The sequence below is a fragment of the Chlamydotis macqueenii genome, chromosome 3, assembly GCF_036417535.1.
Source record: "Chlamydotis macqueenii isolate bChlMac1 chromosome 3, bChlMac1.mat, whole genome shotgun sequence".
Lineage (NCBI taxonomy): Eukaryota > Metazoa > Chordata > Aves > Otidiformes > Otididae > Chlamydotis > Chlamydotis macqueenii.
This window is the reverse complement of record NC_141558.1, coordinates 116,973,945-116,991,397: the sequence shown is the minus strand read 5'-3', so window position 1 is coordinate 116,991,397 and position 17,453 is coordinate 116,973,945. Positions and strand designations below refer to the sequence as shown.

Genomic DNA, 17,453 nt, shown 5'->3' with positions numbered 1-17,453 from the left:
TGACCTAGGCCCGCCTGGTTTGAGGCAGGGTACAACTCTTCTTCCCCTGAGCCCATGACACTTAAAAGATGAGCACAGGAAACTGGAGTGGCAGAACAGAGGGGAGGCTGGGGTGGAAACAGGGACAGTTCGAGGAAAGACAAGAGGTCTCTGTGGGAAGAAGGAGTTTTCCAACTCCTGCGGAGGACTAGGTGTGGTGAGGAGAGACCTGGGTGCCTGCTGACCCTTCCCAGCTTCCTCATGTGCTCCAGAGCCACTTTGCTGTCAGTCTTCCTTCTGCACGCCTCAGAAGCCTGGTTACCTCTGAACACTGGCCCTCTCTGCTCCCTCCACACGCCACAACCAAACATATGGTGCTCGCAAACACCAGATAGGAAATGTGGAAGGACAGACCTGAGAAGGAAGGTGCATCTGCTAGATGTGCCCAGCCACAAGGTTGGAAAGGAAAAGAACCAAACCCCCAAACAGAGCAGCAATATTTGCATTTAGACTCACGCAGCTGCAACCCAGTCCATTACACTCAGTAGCCGACAGGCAAGAGCCATACACAACTCTTTTGGGTGAGTACGCAGGCTCCTCAGTAGAAACCTGAGTGTTACAAATATTTGTTGGGTCTTCACTCAACAGTTTCAACAGATATAACCCAGGTGTTTAGCTACTGAGGAAAACTCTTCAGGTTTATCTGCAGTCTTTTACCCTCCTCTTGGCTTTAAAAATGCGCTGCCTTTGTCTGCAGCCAATAGCTTTGAGATTTGAAAAGAGCTCCTCTTCCAAAAGAGCAGCTGTGGAGCCTACCAACAGAAGTGGCTAGATGATTAATGCTCCTGCTTCAAGGCATTTTCAGCCACTGCAGTGGCTGAGCTGGCTTCCCTCTACTAGGCTGCAGCCACCCTTGCAACTCTTCTAGCAGAAAGGGGAATTATTCTCTCTTCACATGGCAGGAGCTGCTCCTGAGGCCTCAGTGCCCACATCCACAGGGCAAAACCAAAACGGCCTTGTGTTCCCTGTCAATACATTCTTCCTCCACTCAGCAGAGTCAGTGCAAAGAAATCTCCCAAGATAATGGAAAGGAAAAAGTACAAGCCTGAAAAACAGATCTCTGATGGGAGCATTTCAAAAGGCAGCCAGCTTCCAGAGGCAAGAACTATTCTCCACCGCATCAACTATCCACAGAGATGTGAGAAGCTGGTTGACAATGAGAAATTAGAAATTAGATAATAAAAGCTCTGATTTAACTCATTAAGGTTTCTGTTATGGCTGCAGGTATGCATAGTCCCATTGAGTGCTGAATTTTATTTACGCCTGCATTGCAATCACCTTTGGAGAGCACTGCTAAGGGCACAGAGTGAGAGAACAAGAAATTGAAGGTAATTTTGTTCTGCAGCTCAGGAAATGTGAGCCATTTCCACTGTCACTGTATGCAAGCAGATCTCCACCTCCCTCATAACTGAACCTCAACCAATGTCACTGCACCTCTACAGCAGGATCATGGCCCAGGGCCTTCCCAGCACAGTAAATCTCTGCAGGTCACTCAGTGTTAGTGTTGCGATATGGATTTCTGTCATCAAAGACTGAAGTAGGCAAGTTTTGTCCTAAGTGTCTTTTCTACAAAACAAGCCAACCTCCCCTCTAAATCTATACAGTTTTTCCTCCTTCAGCTTTTAAAATGAAAAACAGGTACGCTTTCGTGGAGTTTCCAGTTCTGCTCATTTTCACTGAGAGGAGAAAAGTGAGGTACTTCTGGGGAAAAACCCTCAAACACTTCCCCAATTCCAAGTGTTGTAGGAAGGACAACAAACAAGGCTGTACAACCTCTGCACACAGGGAGATAAGCCAAATGACCTTCACAGGCCATCTCCAGCAGCTTTGATGTACATAGCTATGTTGTATTTGTAGTTTAGATTGGTGTTAGATGAAGCCTTTCTTTACAGCCTATCATTTATGTTTAAAAATTGATGTCCTCTATCTCAACCAAAATCTTCTGGCAGCCAACAGAGAGATCCTACACAGCAGTGAAGAAAACCTCACTCAAATGTTAAGGTCACTTGAGTGGCTTGGAAACACCAGTAGGCAGAGAAGATCCTCAGGAGATATGAGCTGGGTTTTCCTGGGAGAGTTTTACCCTCCTGGGTTTTGCTTCTCCTGGCAAAACTTGGAGAGAAATCTTTATGTCGGTTCCCTCTTACTGGTAAGTGCTGTGGCCGCGTGACCTGTTTTGTAATGGAACTGATGGAGAATCCAAGGGAGGAACAGGAGAGAGCAATGCTTGTGCTGGCATGTCTCCAGATGCACTGTGCTCACCCTGCAGCACGTCCCCATCCTCAGGAGGATGTCTGGGTCGGAAAGGCTTCCCCTGATGGGTCAGCAAATATTTTGGCTTCCAGCTTCCCAAGGGTTTAAACTTAACCACTTAGTCCCAGGTTTGTTACAAGCTTATCATAAACTACTGTGTCTCAGCCTTTCCTTCTCATGTCGTAGCTTCCAACCACCCTACTGCGTTAATGACACACTGTTCTTTCTGCATTAGAAATCATTAGTGCAGTGGTGTTGGGGAGATAACTGCTGCCAAATTAAGGGCCCTGCTCACAGTAACTGGTGCAAAGAGAATATAATTTTACTTCATTTTTAATGACCCAAATGCAAGCCTAAAGCTACCCGTGTTCAAATGTGTTAGCAGAGCTCACTAGTTCTCCTCTAATTAGTACATGTGCCTAAGCTCAAAAAGAAATAAATGAATAAAACTCATGCCACAAATCAAAGGGTGTTTTACCCCAGCAAGGCACTAGGCCCCACTCCCCACAGTTGTTGGTGGAGATCACCATCACGCTGAGCTCTGGGTCCAAAGCCTACATGTGGCTTTGCAATTCCACCTGCTCCTTTTTTCCACCACATAACTAGGGTGCTAGAACCAAATCCTCACTTGCAAAGAGCAGTTGCACAAGTTGCATGACTTGATATATACCTTCTCAATGTACTGGCTTTCACAAAGAAATTGAGATGCAGAAGTGTTGTTACTTCACCTGCTGAAACAGTTGCTGTTAGCAGGCGTTTTCAAAACACTTGGCCTGAAATCCATCCCCTACTTAAGTTTCCAGAGTTAATGAGTTAATGAAGGAAAGTTTGGTTCAAAATGCAACTTGAATTTTCTGTGAAGCAATAAAAAAACCAACCAACCACACAACCCCAAACTTAAATTAATTTCTTCAGACTTCCAAACTAATTATGATTCTAATTTATTCAATGGCAACTTTCCTGAAAGGTAAAGTTTTCTTCCCTAATTAAATAATGTTCATATAGATCCGTATATTTTCCCTCATGCCCAGCAAAGGAATTTTAACCCTCTGCTCCAGCTGGGAGGCAAGGGTTTAACACAATATTAAACGTGGAGCTCTTCATGTTACCTTTTTTCTTTCCCTCTCTCACATGCATGTACCCATCCACACAGAGTGTGACAACCTTGGCACCAACATGCTGACCAATAGCAGCAAAATTCAGATCAATTTAGTTCTCCCTTTCTCATGTGCAGTGATTTTTCTTGGCAAGGCCAGAGGAATTCTCTTTTCCTCATTGATTTTACTTTGCTGCCTAGTGCTAAGCCAGGGCTCTCCCTGCAAGCACACTGAAGCTGAAACTTGTGCATATCAGCTCAATGCACTTAAGACATGGATGTCAAACTCATTCTATAGCAAGAGTCAAACAGCTTTTTCCAACTAGCTGTTTTGCAAACTTGAGCAGTCCAACCTTGCTCTAAGCTTTGATGGGACTAGGAGCCTCTGAGCATGACCATGAGCACGTTGCAGCTCTGGAAGTGCTCACCAGTAGCTGAGAGGAAGTACTGATATGAACCACAGTGATTTTGGCCCCTCTTTCATTTTTCCTTCCACTCCTCCTTTTCCAATTTTCATCATGCATTCACCTCTCTCTTACTTTACCTCGCCTCATCCCCATAGATGCACTTCGTTGGTTGGTCTTTCACCTACTCTGATTGCTGAGGCATAGGCATATGCAACCCTTAGGTATATGGGCACCTTGAGGTATATGCATTCCATTTGGAGATGGCTACAGTTGCTGCGTGAGTAAGTCCATCTACTCACACCAAGAGGAAAGGGCAGTGGTGTGAATTAGCTTTGCAGCTGAGCTGCAAAATAGCTGCTTCAATAGCTGAAGGCAACAAAAGCACTGTGCCCATGAAGCAGAGCAGTGGCTGAGCAGTGCCACGCTCCCTTTGACGTATAGGTTTAAGTACTTGGTTTTTAAACCCTGAGAGTCTGACTGTATTTTCCAGAAGATCTCTGTTTTACATCATGTGTGTGGCTGTGTTAAAGCAGGCTGCTACGTCTCTCCCTTCTCACTGGGTTGGACTCTGCTCTCCTCTTCCACACTTCACACCTGAGATCTGTGACCCCAGCACGATATCAGCATGCCTATAGCCCAGCCACGAGATTACAGTGACTGGGGTGGAAATCAGCACCTCTCGCGCACCACCTGCATGGCCTGGCTGCCTTTCCCCTTTGCAAGCCGCACCCGTGCTTGCGCTCATGGAGGCGATGGACGTTCCTTCTCACAGGTTTCCTCCCAGCACAGCTGAGCCTCTTGCCCTGCATCACAGCCAGCAGCTAACAGCTTCCCAGCATCTCCACTAAAAATGCACTACTTTAGGAGTGTAATGAGCTCCCCAGGTTGAGTCTTTTACTGACTCCTCACAAATCACTGAAAGGGCAAACTGCTGTTTTGGTTCATTAGCAAGCACTTTGTAGAAATCTGTCTGTATGTTTGCAAGAGACCAACATGCTCATTCATATTAGGTCTAGGAAGACTTGACTAGAAGCAACTTAAACCTTCCACTTTCCCTTCCAGCTCTGTAGGATTAACAAAGAGCAATTCTCCCCACAAAGCAAAGTAAATTCTCAGCACACACACCAAGGGCCAGAAAGGGCACTCTGGATGCTAGTCAGCGTTTTTCTTAAAACCCCAACTCTTGGAGCTCTGGATTCAACAAGAAATTTAATTTTCACCTAAAACACAAGAAGTGAAGAATGACCTGAGGCTTTAGCTCTTGTCATGGCAGAGGAAAACATCACCAGAAAGGCATAGGCAAATAAAATGAACCTCAATGGCATCAGTATCACTTTCAGGTCTTGTAACATTTTAAGCAGCTGAATCACCAGGGAAGCTGTCTGTGACAACATCACAGATGTGACTCATGGGTTCTGCATGTGGACCTATAAGAAAGTGAGGGTAAAGACCAGGCAAAAGAGGAATACCAGGAGACAAGGATGCAGGAAAAGGAGCTCTAGCCATCTGCTTGTCCTTTTCAAAGTTACTGCCTTCAGGAGGTAGAAGCCCTCTGACACTTCATATTTACAAATTAAACCAGGTACTAGCTCCTTTGCCACTCAAGGCTGAACTAAAGCCTTCCTTTAGGGTTTGAAGTTGCTGAGGAAGAGGAATTTTGGAAAACTTCAGGCTGGTTCTGCGGTTCTACTCTGCCAGATTATATGAATCCATTCAAGCTTTCCCTCATCGTGGTTTTACTACATTAACACCCAGAAGCTGCTGTGGGAAAAAAGCTACTGCTGCAGTCCACAAAGCTTGCTGGCTCAGTTTGCAGAGTGCAACAATGAATGTTTGAACATAAGGCAGGCACTTTACAGGGAAATTAAACTGCCCTCCTAGCTTGGAGAGGGCAAGCTAAAGGATCAGAAGTCAGGGGCTATATACGTGCTGTGGCAAAGGAGCAGAGAGGGGAAGTAGCTGCTTCAGTGGCTAGAAAAAACTTGTGGGAAAATAACCTAAGATAACTTTGCAGGATTATGGAGCAAAGGGGAGCATCGCCATGGTGCTCCCTGGAGATTCCAGGAAGCCTCTGGCTGGCAGGCACAGGGGCAGGAGGCTTGTCTCCTGCACACTGGGAGAGAAGAGCACAAAGACTGTTTCTCTTTTTCTGGTCACATATGTACAACCCTCTCCAATTTCCCCTACGTTTTCAAGATAGCCTCTCCTTGCGCAGGTGTGTGCAATTGGCTGTGCCCAGCTGCATGGAAAAGCAGAGCAATCTCCCTTTCAATGCCAGAGCTTTGGGTTCCTATTATCTGCTCTCAAAGAGCGAGGACACCACACAGAAATAAGGAGTCGGTGGTCCAAGGGAATTTTCCTAGCTCTTCTCTTCAGGTGTGTTTCCCAGGTGAATCTTAATAAGCACAGCCCCTAGCCCACGACTCCCTTAAGTTCCGTTCATTAGCACCTTTGTGAGGGCTTTCCAAGACTGTCAGTTCTCAGGGGACTGAGATGCAGTGTTTTAATTGTATATAATTAAATACTGCTCCCTTATCTAGATTTCAACGTTTACTGTTGGGGCTTTAGTACCAATGCGCTCTTCCCCTCTAATTAGCTTCCTTAATCTGTGCAGCCTTGCTTCTTCCCCCATGGGGACAGGGCTCTCCTGCAGGGAAGCTTGGATTGCATCTAATTATTAGCAAAGGAGACAGACCGCAGGCGAGCACTAGCCCTGTCCCAGATATCCATTGTGAGCAAAGAGCCCAGATTGGGTGGCCACAGGGAAGCTCTGAAGGTTGCATGTGTGTGCACACATTTTGTCTTTCTGCTCCATCTGTAGGTTGCTTTGCATGTTACCCCACTACACATTTGTGGCAGAAGACCACACAGGACAGAGGCCACCTGGCTGAAGTGCAACTCACATGGTGAACACTTTTGCCTGGCTAGCACATAACAACAGGAGAGGAAGAGTTCCCAAGGTCTCATCTGACTCAATCCTGTTGTAAAAGAGACAATACACCTGATATCTGCAGTAAATTTTTGAACAGTGTCTCTAAGCTGTCCTCTGCTGTTGGCAAGAGGTCACCCACTCCTTCAAGCTACTCCTGAGTGGACCCATCTGTACTAGGAGGAAATTTTCCCTCCTGTCTAACCTGAATTACCTCTGTTCCTTCTTCAACACGCAGACACTGAGAATATGTTACTGCTCTTTATACAACTCAAGGCTCAGACCTTTCCTATGCCTCTGTCTTTCTAAATTAAACAGCTCCAGTTCTCGCAGTCTCTCACCTTGGGTCACATTTCTCATACCACCAGTCATTTTCTGTGCTTTCCGTTGGACTCTTCCCAATTTCTTCTGGAGTAGAGTGCTCAGAGTTGGACACAGCTGGGCAGAGAGAGCCTAAGTATGGCTGCACTCCTTGTGAATATCTTCAGGATGACGTCTGTCTCATTCATTGCAAGAGCATGACGCGAACTCTGATTTGGCTGCTGGGTCATAATGGCACCCCCTGATTCAGTCAGTCCCCTCCCACTTGAATTTGTGCTTGGGACTATTCTTGCACAAGCACTTTACCTTGCTTCTGCTCAGGCTATTTGCCAGCCCATCTCTGTAAATCCCCATCCTACCTTTGATAATGCTTCCAGCCTCTTCACTCTTTCTATCTGCAAGATTAAACACAAAACACCTCTTTTCCATGCCCAATAAGATCCAGTTCAGGACGAGCACCTGCTGAACACCTCTTCACCCCCAATCAATGCCACGTTTCTCTTTCCAGACAGGTTTGACCCCATCACCTCAGTGGCCCATTTAGCCAGTGCTTCCTTACAACAGTACTGAACCAGGCAACATTAAAAGCCCTACTGAAGCTGAGTGATATGACAACCACTGCTTCTCCCTTACCCAAAACGCTGAGATAAAAGGAAATTAGGTTGGCTTGATAAGATTTGTTCTTGACAAATATATGCTGGATGTTATTCATCTCCTCGTTATCTTTGAGGTACTTACAAATAACATGTTGATTTATTCTCTGCTCTTTTAGGTACAGAAGCAGACCTAATCTGGCTGAGTTGCTTTTGAAGGCAGCTCCTGAGCTTGCCGCAGATCTCACCTATTGCACAGGAAGCCTTCCAGGGGGACTGCTAGCAGCTCTAAGAGCCCCACAGGCATTCCCCTAACAACATGAGGCTGGATTTCGGTGTGCTCGCTGGGTCTGAGGGCACCATATCTGTCTGACACCTGCAGGCCTCATAAACACAGATGTCCGCACAGGGACCTGCTTCTTGGTGGAATCTGTTGTTCAGCTCTCTTCCCCTTCTTTTCTGCACTGTTAAGACATCAACAGGACATCTCCTTTCCCTCTAATTCTCATCCAGTTTATACTCGGCCTGACTCTGACCCAACACTCCCACACTGCTCTGTTACAATCCCCTCTACCAAACTGACCCATTTTCAGGTTTTCGCGTGATTCTTTCTGAGTTCCAGGTCACTGGAGAGCTCATGAGTCAAGTAAATCTCCTGTAACACTTCCCTCCTTTTTCCCCTGTGGTAGGATCATTTGTGCTTGGGGCATTAATACTGACTTTGTTTATATTATTTTTACCCTATGTAAGAGTGATACCTTATCCCCCTTAGTCCGATCACATATCCAGTTGCAGAAGAGGAAAATAAATTTCAATAACCAAACCTAAAGTGTGAATGCAAATCTGAACTAAGCAAGTACGAAGCCCTGTGCAGACTCTGGTGCCAGGTAAAACCTAGTCCCCACCTGCTCGAGCCAAAGCAATAGGTTTCATCTCAGATCCAGCCTCCCTTTCTCAATGAAACCCGTGCACCTCTCCCCGGCTCATCGCAGCTCTATTTATTCCAGACTCCCTGCAGAACAGACTTTTTTTTTCCTGCCTCATATGCTGTGACAGGGCTGCGTACTCATGTGAGAGCTGTGCAGTATTAAGGCAGCACAGCCTGGGCTGCAGAACGGTGTTGCCGGGAGGGAGAGGAGGGCTGCAGTCGAGGACACATGGCTCCTCAGAGCACAACGTCCGCAGTCTCCAGGCAGGAGTGCTTCTTGCCCATATCTCAAGGCATGCCAGAGTAAGTCGTCTGTCATAGCGCTGGTGAAAGGACCACTCAGGCTGCACGGGTAATGTTGTGGGTCAGAGGACGGCAGAGCCAAGGCCACATGAGCAGCACCGAGATGGGAGGGCAAGCGCGGGGAGAAGGGGCAGGCAGGGGCAACGCCTGCACAGGCTGAGGGGCTGAGCCATCAGCACTGTAAAGCTCAGAGCCTGCCTTCACAGTTTGAGGGGCTGTTGAGTGCTTTAACAGATCGATATATTTCTAGTCCAAATGGTTTGCAAAGGCCCAATGCATAACTATTATTTCATTCCCTGGAAGCATGCAACAGAGTTTGGAAAAGGACTCAGAACAAATAAACCTTTTGTTTTGTTTTGTTTTGTTCTGGACCCAGTAAGAAACTTCATGTCCTTCTCATGTCTCAGTCAGTGAGACAACAGCTTTGTCACCTGGTGACGGTGCACCTGGCCTCTGGGACAAGGCTCTCCTCAGGGCGTATTGGGCCTGCAGTTAATTTAGAGTCACATCGCATGACCCCAAAATAGCATAATGTGGGAGTACCACACACCAGTGCTGTAACAGGAGCAAATAACCAGAGGAATCACTCAAGTACTCCAAAGAGCAAAGAAGCTTCCAGACGACAATGTCATAAAATTTAAACCACTTCTAGAAAAACCCAGAGGTAGTATCTCTGCACTGGACTCCACTCAGCCCATCTCCATCCCTGTCCTCAGCCATCTGAGAGCATCTGCACTCAGAGAACCTTCCCCTGGAAAGGACTTTGCTCTGATAGGGCAGGCGTATGCCATCAGCTCCATCTCTCTCCTTCCAGCACCCAGTTCACTGGGGTCCAGCCTGTGCCCCCGTTCTTTGTTATTGCTTTGTTTCTCATTGCCAGACACATTTGATTGTTACTTTGATTGTGTAGCAGGGAGTCCAGACACTATGGAAATGGAACCATATAGGGGCTGGATGGTGGAGGCACATGCCGGTCATCCTCTTACTTGCACAGCAGTGGGAATATTTTCTCCCTTACGCTAAGATATTTTTAAAACAGAGAATGTCGTTATTATTTGTTGTCACCAAGATCCAGCATTGCCTTTCTTGGAAACCAGCGCAACACCTCCAGTGTCAGTGTCAGAAACATTATTAGTAGAGTTTTGATATCTCCCAAGATGTCCTCAGTCTAAATGGCATTTATGACTTGGAGAGGGCTGACCTTAACTCCAACCATGCTTGAGACTGCAAAGCAGAGAACAAACCCACCAATATCAGGGCAGCTAGGCAATACACCTGGCCGTCACAAACACTGTAGCTGTGAAAGACTAACTTTTAATCAAAGCTCATCATCTGAGAGTACTGTAGAAATAGAGGTGGTTCAACAAGACCAGATTGCGAAGGTTAAGCTAACACAGTTGTTCTATGGTACTGGAGAGTAGGGGAAGGAGTAGAGACAACGGACAGCACAGGTGTCTTTCCCCTTGCATGGCGGCGATGTGCACGTTCTGCTAGTTAACACGCAATTTTGGTGTGAGCAAAGCCAGTAAGGACACATACAAGGCAGACCCAGACGTGGAAGATTGTGTATCACCTCTGGTCTGCTTGCCTGCCAAGGGCAGAGCGACATCACATCCTCCAGTCTGGCCGATAGCACTCCATCCACCCGCAGCACGTGAGATTATGCCTCCGGGCTTAGCCTCTCCCCCCAGGGAGGGTCTGTTTCTGACTCAGCCAGTTGTCTGCCAGGTCCAGCTTCTCCTCTCTGTTCGGCTTTGGAAGACAGCAGATGTTTCTCTGCCCATCTGTACAGATGCTTGGATGCCGGCTGTGGTCAGCTGTCTGCTTTTTGTTGTCACTCTCTGCTAAGCCCACAAATGCAGCCCCGCTGCTCGACGAAAGCTACTGAGTGCCATCGACCGAAGTCAAACCTGGGGGCAAAGTAGCAGAGGAAAGAAGCCTATCCCCGAGGCAGATGCACAACTTGAACCCAGAATTTGCATCGAGCTCCTGTGTACCAACTATTTACCTCTTCCTGCTCAAGGATTTGCCACAGTACAGGATCCCATGTGCACAGGAGGGAAAGGGACAGATCTCTGCTCTGTGGACAAGACCTGTGCATCACAGCTGGTGCTAATGCTGCTGCCAGCAGTGCTCAAGCACATGCCAGAGAAATAAGAGAGTCTGCAAAGGGCGACAGGGCTTCTTCTATCCCCCACTCTCATCTCCCCAGCAAGGAGCTGCAGAGTAGCGCTTCACTCCAAGAGAAGTCTTTCCCACACCAACAAACTTTGCTAGAGTTGCTGCTTTAATTCCTTAAAACAAGCCTAGATCCTCTGTTTTATAAATTGCTACAATGCATTTAATAGGTAGCCTTTTCATAAAGGAACACAGTGGATGTGTACACAGGCCCTGATGAAGCTAATAACTGCCTCTCAATGGCTTTCAGAGAGTTATTACATATTTAAGATCCAAGCTCCCTTAATCAACCACAGAGATGCAGCTGGCAGCAGTAAATTGCCAACAACAGTTCATTACAAATAAGGAAACATTGGTTTTTCAAGGACAAAAACTATGTCAGTTCTTCAGCGAAAGCTAACCACTCTTGTCCTCACCCTTCTCCCCCCCACTCCCCTCAGTGATGTGCAGGCACAACTTGCTTCATCCAGTAACACAACCTCATCACCTAATCCCCTCCACAGGGGACATAATCAAATCAAGTTCCTAGATTTCATGACTTATTTGGGCAAACAGCACGGACTGCATGCTGTGCTCACCCTCCCCAAGCAAGCTGCGGGCAGGTCTTGTCCCACAACACCATGACGACATGGCAGAGGAGCACACCTCCTGGCCATACCCTGGGGAGGAGAGGACCAGGTCAGGCCATATGGTTGCGAGTATGTGCTTTGCAGGCGCGAGACCTGACATGGCACTTGGGAATGATTTTTTCAGTACACACCATGCCAGTGTCACTCGGTGCCCAGTCAGTGTGATATACAACAGCTTTTATGAAATTTTCCATTAAGCAAGGACAATTGGATATCTTGTGAGACAGAATCTGGCTTGAGCTAGGAAAGTTACTTTGTACAGTTACAAAGTTGGTATAGTTACAAGACATACCCTTTTGTACAGTTACAAAGTTTGTAAAGTTAGCAGGCATATCCTACTAGCAACTATACCCTTGAAGAAGAACTGAAAGACTGACAAAAAGGAAACATCCTGCCCCAGAAGGCATAGAAAGCTTGGTGGTTATCCAAGGAGAACAAAGTCAGCGAGAATCTGCAGTAACTGGGGGAAAGGTAAAGGTGGCAGGGGGAGATTGTGACCACTGTCTCAATTCAGGACCAAAAAAACTTGCCCCCCCACCCGTAAGGAGCATGTGTGCCAATTTACATAGCAAGCTAGGCTAATTCAAATACAGCTGACCAATAACAGATAGAATGGTAATTACTAACCAATGAGCATAAATTTAGGCAGGTTTTTACTAATTATGTAAAATGTTAAATATGCTGTAATTCCTTTGTGTGGTGCGCTCCCTTTGTGGAAATCCACTTAGCGCCCGACTTTGAGCAATTTCAAAATAAATTGGTATCTCGGCTCTGTGTGTGAGATTGGTGTATTGCACACCAGGTGACGAACTGCATTTGTGAGACAAGTGCGCACAGGACAACAGCAAGCATCTGCAGGCGCGTGGGTGCAGGAGAAAGGGGAAAGTCTGTGAACACCACAAGCGGCCTCATTTCCTTGCTGCCTCCTAAGAGAAATGTGGGGGCTGTCCAGTGCAACCTGGGAGATGTTAAGGCTAACATTTTAGGAGTGTTCAGGAAAGACTAAACATTGTGTGAACAAAGAGGAGAAAAAGAAAAAACAGCTCACCCTGTTATAGCTGTATCTTCCCCCCTCAAGAGGGGACGATTGGCTTTTGTCCTTCAGGACCCAAAGCAATGACACATTTCAGCTCCAGGGAATTTATTCTCCCCCAAACTCCGCTGGAAAGGGCAACAAGCCCCCATGCCAAGACCCAGTCTGGTGCGAAACACATGCTCAGCTCCCTGCCATGGGCCACGGCCAGGGCCACCTCCCATAAGATGGACACTGGGCACTGGATGCTCCTGCCAAGGACCCAAACCCTGAATCCGGGTGGCTATGTTTGAACTGCCTGCAAGTCCCACTGGGCCGGGAGAGACTGCCAGTGGCGAGGGGAAAGCATGCTTTAAAACCCAAGCTGGGGGCTGGAAGCAGGCCGAATAAGAGTTTAATCTTTGTTTGGTCTGTTTCAATTATCTCCCACCATGCCTCCAGACATTAACCCTGCGCAAGCCAGGGCTTGTGAGGGAGGGGATGCACACTGACCTGGCAAACAAAGTGGGATGGACAAAGAGAGAGATAATGTGTTCAACAATGAAACGTGAAGAGGGGAATGTTTGCTTGCTTCACCTTCAGCCTGGCTTACAGTGGTCTTGCTGCCACATCAGAAGACTCTCTGCTCTTTGACTGTGACCTACTGCAAGGCTGGCCACACTGAAGGTTTCATTTTTTTCTCTGAAGCTGCAGGCCACAGATGCAAAACTGAGCTAGAGAGGTCCATGGGCTGAGTCAGGATTTTATTTTTCCTGTTTCTTTAGAAATATCTCACCCAATTTATTTTGGAACAGAAAAGAGGAACTTAAAAAAGCAGTACCACTTGGTTCTCCCTGCCCCCCCCCCCCTCCCCAATCCATATTTATTGACATTGACATTCTTAAAGGGCCCTCGGGAGCGAGGCTATGTGGTCTCTGGGGACACCTTCCCTAAAATATCAGAAGATTTAGCTGATGTTTGTGTCACTCTTAGCATTTGGCTTCTAGATTTATGCTTCCAGAGAAATGCCAAAGCTGGCTTGGACAAGTCAAATTCAATGGGTTACTTCCTAAACCTGCAGCAGACACCTTTTATAAAAATAGCTAAACTATATATTATGAACAGCAAGATCCATTGACATAAAATCTAAAATCCTCCATGCACTCACAAGTGTAACTGCATAGGTGAAATACCAGTTTAATCAGTCATCCATATAGTTGTGTGTGCCATCTTCCTCACTGACTTATTAATGCAGTAAAAACTCTTATTTTAGAGGGTGTGGGTGCAGACATCTGGATCTCTAGTTGCAATGTTATCACTAGAAAAACTACTGTTTTTTTAACATGAAAACACACAGTTTTCGCATAGCTTTGCAGTCACATCTGGAAGAGGTACCCCTCCTGACATTTCAAGAGGACAAGGAGAAGAGATCACATCAGCTGGGGGAAGGATTGCTTCCTCCTCTAAGACAGGAGGCTGGACTTCTTTTCAATTATTTGGCATTCCATCAGGAGATAAAAATACACTGGGTAGACGAACCACAGCTGTGGTAGATGGGTGGGCAGGAAGAGCCTACAACTACACACTTCTCCATGTTCTCATTAAGAAAGCTTTAATCATTTATGGAGATGGAAGACAGGGCTGGAGTTGCCTTGCTGAGGATGGCCACAGAGGGAAGCCTCTCTCCTGCACTTTAAATCATAGCACCCTTAGCACGCCTGTGTCTCAGAGCCCCAGGTACCTGTGCAGCATCACTGAGGCTGACTTTCCTGAGACCCAAGTCTTTCCCACACAGCTGGGAACAATCTGTGGTGCAAACCCAGCTAACCCCTTTGCAAACACATTTAAATGCTGTTTCTTTCACTTGCCAACATGCACCCATTGAATGCATGAGCTGTGCTTCAGGAGCAAGGAGCAGAAAAGCATCACTCCAGGAGGCTACCAGGCAGTGCTGGGACAAAATGTTCCATAGGAAGACCAATATCTTCTCCATTATACATCTTTTTTTTTGGTAGTATCGGAATGTGATCTTTGTTTAAATGGCTTCAGCAGCTACACAGCTATTTCCCCTTCTGGAGAAGGGGACACCAACAGATTGCAAAATGAGAAAGTCTCTCGATGCTGCAAACAAACATGTTACATAATTGGGCCTTTTGGGAACCAGAGGAAGGTCTCCAGAAGATCAGGGCCCTCTCAGCGCTTTCTAATTTTACAGGGACCTACCAGCAAGCCAGTCCTCTAATAACAGAGGCTTGCACACAGTTTTCTTTCATCCTCATGTCCCCCTGCACTGCCCCACCTTTGTCATTAGAAAGGGCAACAAAGTAATCTCTTGGCCACCAGAGAATGGGAAAATCTGAAGTTTTAGAACCTTATTGACTGAAATGTTCTGGGGAATTGCACCGTTCTGCATAGCTATGATTTAGCTGAAGCACAGCACTAACAAGCAATGACATAGCAAACAGGCTTTAGCTCTAGAATCCACACACTCTGCTAAGCACATCTTCTTTTTTTTTTCCCATTAGAGCAAATTCTTCCAAGGGAAGATGCCTGTAAGCAGCACCTCATCTTCAGGATCACATCGCCCTTGTGCTGCGGGGCTGTCCTAAACTTGTGCCCAGGCAAACACAAATCTGTAGAAAACCTTCTGCAAGTCAGATGATACCATCCAACGCCTGAACATGAACTGTAGCAGCTAAGAACATGGACTAAGCAGTTTTAGACTAATACCTGCTGCCTTTCAGGCACAGGAAGAGATCGCAATTTGTATAATCAGTTTCATCCTTCTCCCATCTGAATGGAGCAAGCCCCTTGGTCAACACACAGTCCTGCAGTCACCACCTGGTCCCACCTCACTCCCAAGCCCTCATCTGTGCCAGGCTGCAAACTCCTAAGGTGGTGCTTCCCACGTGCCATCCCTCCCTGCGATTCCAGGGAGAGACAGTTTAAAGGCAATAGGGATATGATGGCAATGCCCTGCCATCTGTACAGAAAAACACACTCAGGTTTCTAAGAAAGCTGTTTCCCCCATCTCTTTCTTGCTGTGCATGTGCTGACAGCCAGTGAGAAAAGGAAGGAGAAGGCTTGCTGCCATGAGAAGGGCACACCAGCATGCTCCAGAAGGCCAGGCAGTAGCTCCGACAGGATGCGGTCACCCTGTTTCCAGCACATCCCTTGATTAACGGGCTGTTGGCAAAGGTCTGCAGTGAACAGGTCAGTGGAGGAAAGGCCACTAGCAGAGACAGTAGGCACAGCACAGCGGGTGCCAGCGCAACATGGGGGAGAAGGCACCGCCGTCTCACTGCAAAACCCCACCTCACAGACTGAGCACCAACAGGTGGCACACACGCAGGTGACACTACCTGTCTGTGATGAAGGACAACACAGAGATCCTGGAAAGAGTGATGGATTCAAGGCAAGGGGGAAGCCCAAGCCGCTCTGAGCACAGTTGCAGAGCCTGCGGCCATGTGTTTGGCTTGCCATGTAAACGTGTCACATCCCCGGCGAACTGAGATCAAATGTCAAAGTCTTCCTGCCAGTAGCCCAGTTTTACTAGTGCTGAGTGACCTGGTTAAAAAGTAAAGAGCCTTTGGGGGATATCCTTATAGCCTAGTTCATTGCATCTCTGCAGACAACTCCCTGCTTCTCACAAAACGAAAAAAAAAAAGCAGAAAACTGCATTTCTCTCTACTACAGCTATCATTCAGGAGCAGGAACAATGGCATATTGTGTGCTCCCAACCCTTGTGCAAGCAACATGCATGTTCTGGTCTCCAGATTGCTGGAGTTGTGAAGTTCTTGTTCAGTTTTTCCTGAGAAGTCAAAACCTCAACTGGTCTAATATCCTGCCTGAGAACTACAAATCACTTTTTTCTTTCCCTCTGCTTCAAGAATTTTCATGATTCCCCCCTTTATTTCATTCTCTCTGTGCACACGGAGCAGATACAAGTAACAGACAGAACATAAGATCCACCCTCGGTACTCATCATGGGTCTGTCTCCGCTCCTAAGAAAACAGTTGTATGATATGCAACACCTAAACAAACAATTAGCTCTCTCTTGACACAGCAGTGCCTTTTATCAATGACTGCTTCAAGTTCTACCCAGTGGTTTTGTGCTACAGAGTCTACTGCCAGCAGGGACTGATCAACAGACACAAACTTCGCTGTAGGAAGAGCCTGAGGCTGGAACAACACAACTCCCAATACTTGCTCCTCCCACAGCCCCAACTGGGCAAGGAAATATCTTCATGACATATCCAAGGACAGACGTTTTCTACCATGATTTACTGGGCTAATTTGTATTCTTCACATAATATACTAAACAAGGCTACAGCACTAGTAATTTTTCCACCATCCATCCAGCAACACTCAGGAGTAGCCTCCAACAGCTTTCAGCCTCTTTTTTATTTGCAAGTAGCCAAATGTGGCTGCAGTCACATCTTAACCACGAGGCTCCTCTGCATGACAATACTTTTTCAGGACATGCATTGGACAAAGACCCCGATCTGCAGCCTCTAGAAGAGGAGAAGGTGAAGTGACCTTCACCAAAGCCCTGAGCAGAGCATCAGTGGAACAGGCTGTAGCCCAGTCCCCGATGACCCCCTCAACAGGCAAGGGGAAGTAGGTACCACAATTCATACACTCAGTTTAGGTCCTTTGCAATACAGGTCCTTGTGATTGGGTGGTAACAGCAAGTTCGGTTTTGATTTCCACTCCACTGTAGAGCGGACACTATAGAGATCTGCTCAGCGCATGGCTACGGTGT

At 46.9% G+C, this 17,453-nt stretch overlaps 1 protein-coding gene across 5 annotated transcripts in view; it reads right to left on the bottom strand.

Annotated features, from left to right (window-relative positions):
• The window catches only part of SLC8A1 (solute carrier family 8 member A1), a 148,763-nt gene that overhangs the window by 102,069 nt on the left and 29,241 nt on the right, over positions 1-17,453 (bottom strand). The gene's annotated exons all lie outside the window — the stretch shown is intronic.